The 15480-nt window shown below is 41.3% G+C and overlaps 1 protein-coding gene across 4 annotated transcripts in view; it reads left to right on the top strand.

Annotated features, from left to right (window-relative positions):
* Nucleotides 1-1305: 1305 nt before the first annotated feature.
* The window catches only part of LOC148333219 (muscleblind-like protein 1), a 65740-nt gene continuing 51565 nt past the window's right edge, over nt 1306-15480 (top strand). For 2 of the 4 annotated variants that reach the window (XM_088300382.1, XM_088300381.1), the window contains exon 1: nt 1442-1802. The gene's annotated coding sequence lies outside the window, so the exon portion shown is untranslated. Of the gene's footprint in view, nt 1383-1441; nt 1803-8761; nt 9083-15480 lie in introns of those variants that run through there. The other 2 variants (XM_088300378.1, XM_088300380.1) reach the window with 2 other exon arrangements.

Below are 15480 nucleotides of genomic sequence, written 5' to 3'. Positions count from 1 at the left end.
CTGAATCGTGCCAGCTGTTAAATGTAAAGAGATAAAAAGCACGAAAATGGGTTTTCTTTGTTCTAAAGCTGTTCTAACATCTTCTAGTTTTCAGCCATCCATTTTCTATCGCAATACAACAATAATTGAATTATATAGATATATAAAATAGATTAATTAAAGATTAAATAAATAAATAGAAAATAAATACAAAATTGGATAAATTAAAAACACAAAATGGTGTCAAAATTTTGAAAAATATAAACTCCAAAACTTGGTTTAAATGCATTTACAAGTTTATCAAACTACTAGTGATGAACATGTTAACATTTTTTTTAGCTCTTGGAAAATACTAGAGTGACATTTATTCAAATTTCCGCAAAGTCTGTCGCCTTACTTTCCTCGACTTGCGGGACCTCTTCCGTATTGCGCGTGACTCGAGGTAAAAAGCAAACAGGCTGCTTACTGCTGATTGGCTGCACAAGGAACCAATCAGATGCTGCTGTGGGTGGGCTAATCTGCCTCTGCAGATAAAGAGAGAGAAGCACGCTGCAGCAAGCCAACCAGCTTTTAATTTAGCAGCTTTTAAACTAAAACAAAGGCCGATGCCGATAATTGGCAAAATGACAAATATCGGCGCCGATAATCGGCCGATAATCGGCGACACAAGGATCATGTTTCATTTTGCCTTGTCTTTCTCTCGTTTGCAGCCATGTCGACGTCGCAAAAAGACAGTCTGTCTTGGCTGGCTAAATAAAGGCTCAACTAATAAAAACCACTTCCTCTTGGAGGGGGGGGGGTCTCTTGTAGTGTCGCTGTGGATTTACAGGCAACATGACAATCATGAGTGTAAAACAAGAAGTCTCCATGTCGAGAAAGGAAGCGAACCGGGGAGTGAGGGAGGTTGAGAGTGCCATGATTACGCGGTAGGATTTACGAGACCTGAAGGACGTCGGCGGCCTTACGCCCATTCGGTCTCCCTAGGAGACCGAGGAGAGGAAAGGCTTTCATTCCCTCTCCTTCTGTTTTTTTTTGTTCTTAAATGTATCCTCTGATTAAAATCACACGCATGGCTGGATAATTAGGACGGTAATTCCATAAAAGGACCAACCTGTTTTTATATAGCTTATATTATATATATATATATATATATGTGTGTGTGTTCCCGAGCACCTCATTTGATCAGAATGTCCAGCCGCTGACGTGAGGCTGCAGTGTGTCTTATCAAAGTGCAGCAGGCCCCCGATGGCGTTCGCAAAGAGGGGAAGCGACCATCAACAGCAGCCATAACCTCCTTCCAGAGACACACACGTACACACACAGTGCGTCTCCACGTGACCCTCACAATGCGTGCCGCCCCGTTTATCGCGGATGGCAGAAGCAACAGTTGGTGACCACCAACGGTGAGGATATTTCTGTCCGTGCAAACATAGCGCTTTTTTTTTTTTTTTTTTATGTTTTTATCCTCTATTTCGTCTATGCAAACATAAAACAGAGGGCGGGAGAAAGTGGAGGTTGAGGTTGGCTGTTGCCACAGCAACCGTAGCTGCGGCGGTGGTCATCATGAGGCTTCTTCCGCTTGTGCTTCTTTTCCTATGTTGTGCGTAAGTGGGCGCAGAGTGTGTGAGTTGAGCCTCCTCTCTCCACACGGGAGGTGAGGACTCCCCCCCCCCTTTTTTATCAGCTGAGAGAGCGAGAGAGCAAGAGAGAGCGACGCCATCACGCAGCCAACGTTGCGGTCGTGCACATTCATCAGTTGCTCTCGCAGAGGGGATTGCGTACTCAGACTCTCGCACGCACACACGACTGCGACAAGCCGGCAGGTAAGCTCCCAAAAAGCGACCTGGTATGTTTCCGCCTCTTGTTATGTCGGCACGACAGTGTCATCCATTATCAGCGGATTAACCCGACTTGTGCGTTTGTTTTTTTGTTTTGTTTTTTTTCTCGCAACTTGTCCAACCGCCATAGTTAGTTTCTGATCGTGTTGAACGATTATGAAAAATAACTTTAATTGTGATTTGTTATTTTTCTCCGGCAATATTGTGATTGGGATTGAATATGCGATTGCTTTCCAAGGTCTCTCCTGCTTTTGCTGTATAAAAATGTAAATAAATAAATTCATTTATATTGCAACAAACACAATACGATTTATCAAACAAATATTTTGAGTAAATATAAAAGACAGTTTATTTATCTACTTCACCTAGAGTTGTTTACTAACTAAAAACTTTGACTTGCGATCTTTTAAGCGTTCACGATGACGTCACAAAATTCTACCAAACCTGTGCGGCGTAAAAATAAACGAGTAAGTCATAAGAGTGATGCTGGCAACCTAATGGCGGCCATTTCCAATAACTCGTCGTAAATTAATGCAATACTTAACCTAATATTCGTAGTAGTAGCCTAATTTAAGTTCCTATGTAATTGTTTAATCGCCTTACTGTGTGACAAAATAAAACCGTACTGCAGATGTCAATCCAAAGCGGATAGACAACTTCGAAGGTAGCATTATGAGTTACAAAACACCAATTCAACTTTTTTTCATCGTATTAAGTACTCTGGTTGTTGTGCAGATGGAAATGTTTGTATTGTGCTGTATGTCTATATGTGTTGCTACACCACTTGTGAGCAAATATCCATTGCTTCAAGGGTCATAGCAGCCACATTCTGTAGATGCTAAGTCAGCATGAACATTAATAGAACAAACAAAAGACTAAGCTATGTGCCTGTTGTAAAAAAACAAAACAAGACCCCAAAAAACAAACCATGTAATTTCACTCGGTTATTATTTCGTTAAACTGACAGCGGCAATTAAACAGCTTGTAGTCTCGTTTTTTTACAAAATTACGTGCTTGAGTCAAAGCAGAAAGTTGACAGCTCGGACTGGTGTGTGTGGGGGGGTGATGATATTGAGTCACACGTATCTCAATCTATTGTCCACATCGACGTAGCGTGGTCGTCTTTTAAAGGTCATTGTGTGATTCACGGGCCAGCGTCGCAGAGGAGACGGACGCTGGCTGCAGGGCTGCGGCCGCTCTTGAAACACAATTACTTTATTAAGGGACTCAAATGGGAGATTTTGTTTCTGGATCATGTGATTCCACAGAGAAATCATGTTCCAGTCTCTCTTGTGCAGACGTTGGGCGCGCAGTCCAAATGGGGCCTGAGTGAAAAATAGCTTCCAAATAGAAATGAAATGAATCTGCGGCCAAGTCGGGTTGCACCGTGATCCCTGAAGAACATCGCCAGTCATTTGACTTATATTGGCCTTTACCGCACACCCGAGCCCCGGCGCGCTTGTTAGATTTTTATCGGGCTGCCGGCGCAGCATAATGCGCACACGTGTGGCACGGCGATAAAATATGAAAATAACATGCAGATTGGATGTTAAGTCTTTTACATTTTCCGTTTGCTCCATTTAGCTCAAAGCGAGAGAGTCCCTTCCATTTTAGTTATTATTTTTTTTTTTTTAGGAAGCTTCATTTCTTTATGACCTCACATCCGGCAGACAGAAGCCACTACAGCTCAGCCTCAACTTTGGATTCAGTTGCCATTTTTTCTCTTGTAACTAAAAGCATTTTTTGGAAGTGTGTGTCTTCGGCATCGGTCAATGATCACCCTCTTGACTGCTGCCCGAGTCCAAAAATGAGCGTTCCAATTCATTTCTTTGAATTGTTTTTGAGATATTCATATTTTTGCAAATGATTTTATTGATAGTTAATGTGCTTTGACAGTTTCCGACATGTACTTACTAAAAGTAGTTGTTTCTTTGATTTTGTCTGCTGCTAATATTGTCGAATTTTCAGAATTTTTGCTTGATTATCACCCAAAACACGATTTGTGAGTTTGGCTCTCTGCAATAACGATTGCCGTCTTTCGCCATGTTGCATCAAAAATGAAAGAATACTGTATGGACATGCTTGAAAAGACAGATAACGCCTTGTAAAGTAATGAAAAAAAAAATCTTGTGTATTATTAGCACTTTTTTTTAAAGAAAAATATGGACTATGTCAAAAACTAGAGTCAATTTTGAAAAAAGAAAAGTCTTTTTTTTCAGATTCAGCAATATGAAATTATCCTAAACCTGTGAAACTTCCTTGGCACCAATTTGTGTTTTGACCAGTGTAATCCGACTGTTAAATGACCCTTTTATCGAGTTGCTAACGCCGTCTAAAACGGATGCTACATTTCTCACTACAATGCAGGAGATGCACACCATCGTGACCATCGGTGCAAAAAAAAATGCATAAGAATGATGAAAAGTTACACATCCTCAAACGGTACATATATTATTCCAATCGTTTAAAATGAAATAATGGTGTGAAAGAGTACTAAAATATTTGACATCAAATCATAAAACAAGACACATTCATAATGAAAATACAAAGATCATGATTTTAATTATTGTCAGTGTTTTAATTTACAGTGGATTCTTAATCACTCCCATTGACGGGTATATACGTCAAAAAGTCAATGCATTTTACCTACGCTGGCAGTGAATGAGTTTTAACTAGCTGTTTCATAGAAAGATGGAAAAGGAAAAAAAAGAGACGTCAGTAACCAGAATATGTTGTATGGAAGCCTTCTCTTTTTTTGGCTTGCCTGATTCTATTTCGCTATTTAGTCTCCTCCTTCCCTTTGATTTGACATAAAAAGTGAGGCAGCAACGATTAAGAAAAGTCATGCATATTCAGCATGCCCAAAAAAAGTTGACAAATCGACGTGAAATCCATTTAGCGACTGAGCACAGATCACTTTAAAGCAGATCACCTTGCTGGAAGTTTCCATTTAAATAAATAAATAAATAAATAAATAAAAACAAATCCGTGAGCTTCTCTCGCTGTCGGCTGAGCTTTTTGACCTCGCTTCGCATCAAAAATGATAGATGGCGCCAGATGTGGCTGTTAAAACCTCCCTCCCTTACTTCTGTGTGTTCTTAAGTCTCACTCGATCCTCTTTCTCTCGCTTGGAATACGCGCTCGTCACCGTTTGAAGGGTTTGCATAAATGTTAAACAAGCACGCCTTTTCACCCACTCACACTCACACCCTTGTTCTCGCAAAATTATCCGCAATTGCCGCAATTATCCTCAAGTCCAAAACCTTTCAGCATGTCTTGCTTTCTCATCAGTGTGCGCCACTTAAACCACAAGTACATCATCATTAGCACGGAAAGTTTATTCACTCAAGTGATACCGACCACCCCCCCCACCCTCCATATTTACTTTCACACACTCATTGTGAACATTTTAGTGGTTTCATTTGCTGCTTTTTGTGCATTTCGAAATTAACCGCAAGCTGACAATGTGAACAAAAATGGCAAAATCTGGACATTTTATGAGCACGTAGCGGACCTTCAGCGAGCAACACGATTCAGTTACAAATATATTTCAAATTTCTGAACGAGTTCCACTAGTCTGCTAAATGTTCAGGATGCGTATGCTTGCAACTTCCAACTTCGGAGCCATCATATTTTTTACACTTGTATGACCGATGACCGTCAAGAAGTAAAACATTGCCTATGCAGTTATTTTAAAACATACAGTGGGTGAAAAGAATAAATAAATAAATAGATTAATTAAAAAAAATAATTAAAAAAAATTCTTTATCCTCTGCGAAGCATTATTAACATTACTGCTATAACAGAGGAGTTTTGACTCATTGAATTTTTGAATTTGAGCAAAAAAAAAAATAAAGCAGCAAAAAAAAACAAAAAAAAACTCATGTTTTATTTAATTATATCAATACTGCATGATTTGGTAATGTAGCCAAAAGTGCAATATTTTCGAGTGCTATTTTTTATTATCGGACATAGTGCGGAGCTCGGAATGAATTTATGGCATTCTCATTCATTTCCATGAGGGAGAATGATATGAGTGTTTTGGGTTACAAATGAATTCGTAATTCACGGCATCACTTGTATGCAAAAAAAAAATATATAAAAATACATTTTCTAATTACCGTACATTTACGTTTCCTCTCTTGATAAACCTAAAATATTTTAAATTCCTAGTTTGTTCTTGTTTATTCCCATGGAAACACTCCAACTGTAAAATTCGTAGCTTTGCCACCCTACTTGCATGCATCACAATCAGATCAAAATCAGAGAAGTATGTAAAGCACACAAGGAATTTGTGTCCGACAGTATGAACTTCACGAGTATTGCCGTAACAGGCAACTACAATAAAAAAAAAAATAAAAAAAGTCATAGAAAGTCCAAAAATTGCCAGCGCAGTAATTGACAGTTTGATCATGGCTCTGGACTACAAATGCTTCAGAATCCGAAATCAACGCTTTTGTTAGCATTTATAACAAAAGCACGTTCTTACAGTATGCCCCGCAAGAAATCATTTCGAGGCTTGCGTCTGCTGTGTGAACCCACAACGGGAGAAGTAAACACAACTTCCCTTTTGCAGAAATGTGTTTCTCCCCTTCGGAGTGACATCACGCTTTGTATTTTTAGAGCCCATCTGTAAACAATCATAATCTTGTGATTTCGGCCCAATGGCTTGAAGGCGGCGCCAGGGCCTTTTGCGAGTCACACAGGGTGGGGGTCAGCGGTTGTTGGGGGTCGTCTTCGAGTTGACATTGCATACCGCCGATAACGATTACGCCCCTTCTGCTGGACTTGTAAATATTTATACATGCCACGTACAGAACCGTTGTATGTGCTCTGTGGAGGAGGCTCCAGTTTCATCACACCCACACAAAAAGCAATGTCGTGATAAATTCCAAACACATGACTTTTTTTTGCAATCACACGTCAGTGAGTGTGAGTCACTTAGTAACATCCACCTGACACACACACACACACGCACCTACTTATGCGTGCACATGACGTAATGTTGATGGAGTTTGCCGCCATGGCAACAGTTGGGACTCTTGCTGTCCGGGAGCGGAGGGATGCTGTGGAGGAGAGAGAGCCTGCACCGCACCGTGTGTGTGTGTGTGTGTGTGTGTGTGTTTATTGCTGCGTCACACTGAGAGGCCTTTCTTGTACAGACGATTGCAAATAGATCAATAATCGATCACTACATATCCTTGATTCTCAAAGTTAATTTCCGGTAATGGCTTTAAGTTGTGAAAAGAAATGCAATACGAACAGAAATGAGCACTTTGCTCTATTTTGCCGCAACCTGGGCACCCTTCCGTCTTTGTCCCTCCATCCTAATTCATAAAAATAATCATCCTGCGTTCCCGTCAGTCCTCGTCCTTTTTTACCCGTCTTTGCATTTCAACAATTTGTATGAATTAAAAAAATAAAAAACAACAGTGTCCGTGCATGATGAGAGGCTAAGATCAAAAGTTTCATAATTCATAAACATTATCTAAAGTCCATTTGCTGGCTAATTTCCTATTCACATCCACTTTTCGTAATTTACGGACTACAACGCACATTTGATTAAAAGCCACAATAATTAAGTGAAAGTTTAAGGGCCAGTACACGTAAATGCCCATTTCAGAACATTAGATTCATACAAGTCAGAAGGTTTGACACGCCGTTTGTATTTGTCAGGCGTAAATTGTTTTGTTGAATTTGAAAAAAAAATAATAAATCAATTTGGAATACTTGAACGCAGCCCAGCTCCGCTCGTCTTCCTTGTGGCTGTCTGTTGCCAATGACAGCCTTCAAGCCAAATGGAAATGTTCCCAAAAACATCCTTGATGAACAGCCTTTGTGTTGCCTCCGTTTACAATTGATCTTCCGAAATCAAGAGTCGCCTGAAGGTTCTTTTCTTTTACTTCATGGGTGCTTTTAAAATGATGCTACCACAAAAACGTTGCAGTGGCGGGGAAAAGAGGAAAAAAAAAAATCACCATATTTTTCAGATGAGTATCCTAAAATTAAAATGTCAATGGTGCCGGATGCGGCGTCCTCAAAACCCACTCAACAAAAAAATGATTAAAAATATGAGCACCAGTTGATGCAAAATCGGCGCACGTTCGCTACAAGAAAACCAATTAAGAAGTAGTCGGACTTGTCGGACATTCTGGTGTCAAGGTGATGATTTTCATCGAATTGAAAAGTTGCTTAGGATTGCCCCTGAAGAATTAAAAACTAGCAGTCCAACCAATTAATTGGCTGGGCAACTCAATGATCATACTGGTGGCGTTAAAAAAAAACTTCCGACTTCCAACGTGCTGGAATTTCACTCCCTTATAATCAATGTGACGTGCCAAGATTTCCGTCCTAATCTTTAACGTCGACTCAAAAGCTGTGCTGATCCCAAATGTAAAGCGAATTAAAACCGCCATCTAGAGGGCAGTGTTCGTCATTACAGAAGTTTTGTAGACAGAACAGTTGGATTCTGAATAGAAACATCCACGTCAGTGAATGAGTTAATAATGTTTCACCTAAAGTTGCCCGAGGTTTTATGGTGGCGACACGTTGACCCCGGAATCGATGACTTCTCTTTCCATTATTTCCTTTGGGAAAACATTGATTCTAAAGTCAACGCGCATCCCTTCACCTATTGTGTTCGACCTTGGTTGTGTTTACCATGCAGTTTTTTTGTTTTGCTCCTCACTCTGCTCTTGTGGCTGGCAAGACAAACGGAAGGTGTGTGGGTGCAGGTGGTGCCGTGTAAAATAGCTGAGAGTTAGCGCCTGCAGATGCAGAGAGAGAGGGAGGGGCCGGCTGGAATCCCGCTTCTCCGTCGAATTTTCACAGTATGTGAAATTGTAGGAGTGTCAAGAGTAGAAGTTTGGGCAAGACCCGAACCACCCGACTGCCCGCCCCCTTCATTAACCTCCCCCTCCGCTTCCACACCTCCTCCTTTCTGCATACGACCCCGACCATGAGATTCCTGCTGCGGATAAATTGCGTGTGACACGTTTAGCCAGCGCTGCCTTAGATGGAGACGGGGTGCGCGGTGCTGAATGCGGCGAGCCTCTGCCAAGAGGGAAGGCGCAAGAGGGAGTGAAGGGCGAGCGAGGAAGGGAAGGAGGGAGAGAGGGAGAGAAGGAGAAAGAAGAGGAGGAGGAAACCAGAGGAAGAGGAGGAGGAGGCAGTGACAGAGGAGAGAGGAGTGCCGCCGAGCAAGCATGAGGTTTTCACTTTCCATTCTCCTCCCAGCAGCAGTCAGATGAGAGTCCTTGCGCACAGTAAGTCTGTTTACTCTGCGTGTGTGCGTGCGTGAGAGAGACAGAGACTGCGCGTGTGTGTGTGTGTGTGTGTGTGTGTGTGCGTGTGGATGCATTTCGACACGAGCACGAGCTGTCTCTGATTACTTGGTGCCGCTCTCTTCTGCCATATCACTTTTGGAATATTTTACCAACCATCTGGATGATCAGTGGGACGGATCCCTGCACATATTTGCGTGTGTGTGTGTGCGTGCGTGCGTACGCGGGGGTGGGGGTGTGTGTGTGTGTGTGTGCGCGCGCATGTATAAGTAGACATAGCATGCAGAAGGGCATCGTGCTTTTTTTACTAATGTGCAATAGTGTGAGGCGGGACACTTTTAATGTGGAAAAGAGCTGAGCGGACAAACAAATGGGCGAGCGTCAGTGTTTAATGTTGCAAGGAATAGTTGGCACACACACGCACACGCACACGCACACGCACACGCACACGCACACGGGCCTACACACATTGAGACGTTGACACACATCCTCGCTTTTGGCAGACTCGATTTCTCACACTCCACCAGTTGGACAGCAGTGTGGTGTGAGTCCTACTGTTAATGCTGTGCACTCATACTTGGGGATGAATGACAAAACACACACACACACACACACACACACACACGCATTTTATGATACACACTGTAGGCAGCCATGCTCAGGAGAACATTTACAACCGGTCGTTATTGAATTTTGCATTGGTTGTAATTGCAAATTTGACAGCACTTTATTTGAATTCTTGTGTCGAGAAACGTGAGCGTAGCCGCGAGTTAGGTCGTTGATGTAGGTGGCTAACGCCGAAAGGTTTAGCAAAGGCGATGATTTGATGCAGAGGCGTCATCGAGGAGGAGAACGCCTTCCAAACTGTGCTGCGTTGGAAGGCGATACAACAATCACAGTTGACTGGGTTTTATTGAAAAAAAAACAAAAAAACAATTGTGGCTTTAAATGTGCTTGATTTCAAACTTTTGGCTTGCATTTTATGGAAAACCCTGATTGGTTGAAATGTTACAATTTGCTGATCGATCAATGCCGTTTTTGACGGGATCAGCAAAAATAAGACACAGCAAACTTTTAATCGTTCACTCCTGCCATGTTCTGAGCTGTTGTCGTTAATTTCTCGATATTGACTCGTAATCGGCCTTTTGGGGAGAATTTTTAGGGTTTGTTTTTTTTACTCCCGATGCATTCCAAACGGTGTCCGTCGAATGCAAATTTTGGCTATTTGTGGGCCAGCCCTGTACAGTAAATAAGTTGTTGAACTGTCTTGCAAACTTGCACTGCGTCCGAACATTTCAGGTGTGGTCTTTGAAAAAGGATCAAATGCTCCCTTTTGATGCCGTCAACGCGATTATTCTTTTAGCACTAGGATTTTTGTGCGAGAGTCAGATTTGTTGGGGGAATTTAATTTGAAGAAAACAAAAAGGCTGGTATAACCCAAAATATGAGAGTCCAAAATAAACCAGATTAAAGAATCAAAACAGACACTAGGAAGAAGAAAAGAAAAAAAAAAAACGGACTAAGGCTTGGCTTGAACAAAAAAACAATTTGACACGACACACAGGACACTTGACAGTGAACTGAAAGAAAGCAGGGAACTAAATACAGACAACTTGACGAGACAACGAGGAACAGCTGGCCAAGACACAAAGGGTTGGAGCGAGCTGATTGGCTAACACGAGGCACTGGGACGACAAAGCGCAGGTGGTCCCAATTACCTAACGAAACAAACAGACAACGGAACGCAAGGAAAACATGAACTAAATCCTGAAACGGATGTCTTCAATCCTGTTCCTCGAGGTCCGCTGTCCTGTCTTTGTTTTCCACCTCTCCCTTGCTGCAACACACCTGATTCAAATGATCAGGATCGTTATCCAGCGTCAGCAGACCTTGCTGATTTGTTTGATTCAGATGTGTCGCCGCACCGAGAGATGGAAAACAGGATTGAAGAACCGCGCTCCAACCAAGGCAGCTCATGACAGCCTTTCAACAAGTTCAATTTGGATCTTTTTCATCCCTCCCGATGCCGCGTCATTATCGGTGTCTTAATGAGCTGTAAACTTTCAACATCAAGTGAAGCGTCCGTGAGGCAACGCTGTAGATTGCCGTGCCGTACAAATGCAATGCACGCGCCATTCCACTATTTTTAGGACTTGTTACAAATCATTTATTTGCGATGGTGTCAATCAAACAGTATTCATTTATCTATATAGGGAGGATTTTTTTTTCAGAAACGTCAACCGCTACAAATGACAGTTTTTAGGAATAAGTCCGGAAGGGTCGAGGCCGGAACCGTACCGAGATAGGAGCAAATGAGACAAGCTTGCCTTTATTTTAACATTCATATTGTACTTTTGGTGTTTTTTTTTTTGCTTGCTAGCCTACCAGAATTTTCTCTAATGTTAAGTGGTTGCCTTCGTTCAATAAAAGTTGTGAAACACTCACGTAGTTGACCAGAACAGCCTTTCCCCCCCTACTTATTTGTACTTGGCCACTTGTTGCTAGGCAGAATTCATTGATGTCATTTGTTAGCAATAGGGCCCCCCAAAATAAACATTTTAATTCAAATTGACTTTTAATTTTTCAAATCTGGCTACAATTTTATAAAACGGAACTGCTTTATTTCGGTCACTTGGGTGGATTTAATTATATTTAGTTTGTTTAGTGTCTTTAAGGGCTTAAGTATTTGCAGTCCACATGTTTACAGCGATTTAATTTTTTCCTTTAACATGAAAAGTCGTTTGGTAAAATTTTGTTAAGTTGTCATCGTGACCGCTTAATTGACTGTATGATTAATATTTTAATCATTATATAATAATAATAATAATAATAATTAATGTATAATAAATCTGATGTTTATTGTAATGCAGTGTTGAAAAATAAAGTGGACAAAAATAATTTTTCAAAATGGTTTAGCTGGAGAAGTTCACTCGGCTGACTTCCATGCAGGCAGTGTAACGGCGTGTCTGTCACTTCATGCGATTGGATGGTAAACACTCTCTTTGGAGTACGCTGCTGTATACGCGAGCTACTTGAACCCTGAACAGGGTAAGCGGCATAGAAAGTGGATGCGCATTGCAACACAAAAACATTCAACGGCTGATTAGATCAAGCAGTTGTCCTAAGGTTGCAGGCCAACTTGGATAAAGTTCCGTCAACTTGCCCAATTTTGTGGCCCCGCCTGATCGTCACGACGGGAGCTAGTACTGGCCTTTCTCCTTCTCATGCCATCACCTCCACTTCCTGCCCCTTTTTTGCTCCCGTGGCTCGTCTGCCTTTCTCTTTTAATGTCTGCTCGGGAAAAAAAAGGCGTCGCTGCGGATCGGAGCGCTCAGAACTACAAGGTCATCCGAGGAAAGAACACCATATCAAATCTACCAGGGAATAACGTCAAGTTCAAGTAGGGAGAAAACCCAGATTGGAATTTGCGGAATTATATGAACAAAAAACAACCATAAATCTGTCCGATTTTCTCTTCCTCTGGCGCTGAAGGGTCATGTGTTGAATGCAGATGTGTGGGAACAAAAAGGGAAAACGTCAGCAGGCATCCAATAAAAGAGCAAAAACTGCTCGCTGTGATCAAGGTGAAGGCACAGGGAGGTGACGGGAGTACAACACAAGAGCACGCCTCTGGCATTTAGAAAAAAAAATGGCCGCGGGGACTCCTTTGAGTGCATTTGGCGAGTGGCAAAATCGCAGACGAGCCAGTCAACGGCTTGTGATTGCTATTTTCCCAGCAGTCCGTAAAGCTGTCACGCCCCCCAACACACACTCGCTGAAGATGTCATCTTTGGTAAATACAGCAGGCCCCCTCGGAGTTTGCCCGTTGTGATTTCCGCAGATTACCGTGTCAACGTGAGCCATTAGTCATCCACGGGAGAAGTGGACACATTGCTGCCTGTTCGGCCGCATGCCGCTCTCCCCGAGACGGGTCTGGCTGAGAAAAAATGACTGCATGCCGTTAAAAAAAAAACAAGCAAACATGTTTATGTCCGAATGACATCTACGTGGTTATGAGGGAGAAGGAAATACACCTGCACGGTAAAATGAGAGCCGGTACAGTGGTCAGTGTTTTCGTGAATTTCATGGTGAATAGAGAGCAGTCATTCAGTTGCGAAATAACGACCAGAAACGTCCCTGTGGGCACCGATTTTTGGACCGGCACCAAAATGCTGGAGAGGTTCATAATATAACGTAAAAAAAAATGTTGCAATAGACTATGATGTCACACTTCCTTATAAGCGGTAAAGCTAACACGAGTAAAGCTTTCCATTCATTCCACCAAAGCAGAGTGATAAAGCTTTTAAAATGAATAATTTGAATGAAGATTTTAGCATTTTTGTGCTACTCGTTTGTTTCTTGGATTAATGGCACAAACGCGCTCTTTCGACGGTGAACTGGTTGGCACGCTGTACAGCTGTCGTTAGCTAGCAGGCTAGCCATTACGTTTTGCGAGAAAACATCGTCCACAAAAACAATGGCGGGAGATTTGGTTTCTCGTCTTTGCTATCGGGCAGTCTTGTGAGCTTCTCTGTTCTAGGAGGCTACTTAGAAGATTAGAAAGATAAGAACAAAAATATTTATATATGGTTTTATGAATCGGGATCGGGCTCTTCAAATGAATTAAAATCGATATATTTTTTTTTTAAACCCAACCCTAGTAACTAGACATACTCATTTACAAATGTTAAGGAAGGCCACAATTGCTTCGAAAATTTGACAGCGGGGCCGGACCAGAAGCAGATGGATGGAGTGTTTTGGTCACCTCACCTCATCGAGGAAAAAAAATACATCAAATTTGAAATGAAAATGAACAAAAGCATTACAACAAAATATTTGTCTTTGACACACCAGAGTATTTGGAAAATAAAACAGTAACAAGGTTTAGTCATTTCATTTTTTTCAAGTTCGGCGGGCCGGATGAAAACGTTTAATAGGCCGCATGTGGCCCCCGGGCCGTAGTTTGCCCACGCCTGGTCTATATGGAGCATTTTTGTCTTCTTGCTGGGCGAAGAGAGTGCCTGCAATCCTGATTGGATCATTTTGAAAACCACGTTTCTGTACATTATACAAACACCAAGATTGCACTGTGAGGTTTGTTGTCTCGGACCAAACGGATCTTGGTTGCTTTTCTTCCATTCGCCGCCCGCTAAGGTGACCATATACTTCTCATCGATGTGAGTGAGTTCCTTTCAGATTTATGGTGCTTTCAAACATGTGGATATCCAATGCCAAGAACTATGACACGGCATTTGGGGGGGTTGGAAGTGAACACTGCTGTTTTCTTCACTAAATGGCCATTTTTGGAAATGGCTTTATGTCATCAAGATTGTTTTGGTTGGAAGTATTTTGGTCCTTAGTCACACGTTAGAAATGTTGCACTTTTGAGTCACCGCTACTCTACTTGGCATTTCCTGAATTGGTCATGACATCAAAATTCATAAATCAAATCGTGTGTGGTCATCAGAGTCATGATGCTGCACCATTTGTTTGTTTTTTTCTCCTGCTAATTTCCTTTTAAGCCATATTTTGTACCAAAAAAAAGTATGGAAACTAGTAGAAAGTTGTCATGTTTTGAGGCTTATTTGCATTTTTTTTTTTTTGATGGATAGGGACGGTTATTAAAACCCCCTTGCAGGACTGCCAGGTGAGATGATTTAAATAAAATGTGTCTTATCTAAACTAACCTTGCCACATTTCCACTTTGTTACTTTCTTTTGTGTCAAATCCTATTCAGTTGACTAAATTAGACTATCAAGTCGATCAAAAAATGTGGGGTAAAAATGTTGTTTTGGTGGTTGTGGTGTGTCGTGAGTGTGGCAATTGTGGAGCCAATCCAGGGTTGTAATTTCTTTTTTTTTTTTTAGGATATTTCATTGCCAGTTAGTTTTTAATTTCATTTTAATTTGTTTTTACAGTGTGTTTGGTCATTTTTAATCATTTTTATTTTGGGAGAAAATGCTTCTTTTTAATTTATTTTTTTATTAGTTTTAGTTTTGTTTTTTTAAATGGAATATTTGTTAAGTGAAAAAAAGAGAGGCCACGTTAAGTAATTCGTAAATGATTTTTCAACCCGCCCTGATCATTTTTTGCTATGATTATCATTTTTTTTAAAAGAATTCTTTTTATTTGATTTTGTGAATGAAAATGAAAATCAATTATAGTTTTAATTATTTCGCTAGTTTCTGTGACGTACAACAACCTTGAGAAAATCCAATTCAAGTCAGCTATGTGAACCATTACACTACCCCACGTCCTTTTTTCCAGTATTTTTTCACTGATCTTTACCAACCCGCATTTCACATGCAGAACATCCTCGCCCTAACGACATCAGATCAAATCTCTGCCCTTTGCGTTTGTCTCAGACACCTGTCTCACTA

This window comes from Idiotropiscis lumnitzeri, chromosome 7 (genome assembly GCF_059441095.1).
Source record: "Idiotropiscis lumnitzeri isolate Australia: NSW breed Sydney's pygmy pipehorse chromosome 7, RoL_Ilum_1.0, whole genome shotgun sequence".
Taxonomy (NCBI): domain Eukaryota; kingdom Metazoa; phylum Chordata; class Actinopteri; order Syngnathiformes; family Syngnathidae; genus Idiotropiscis; species Idiotropiscis lumnitzeri.
Note: the sequence above shows the minus strand (reverse complement) of the source record. Positions and strands in the feature narration are given on the sequence as shown.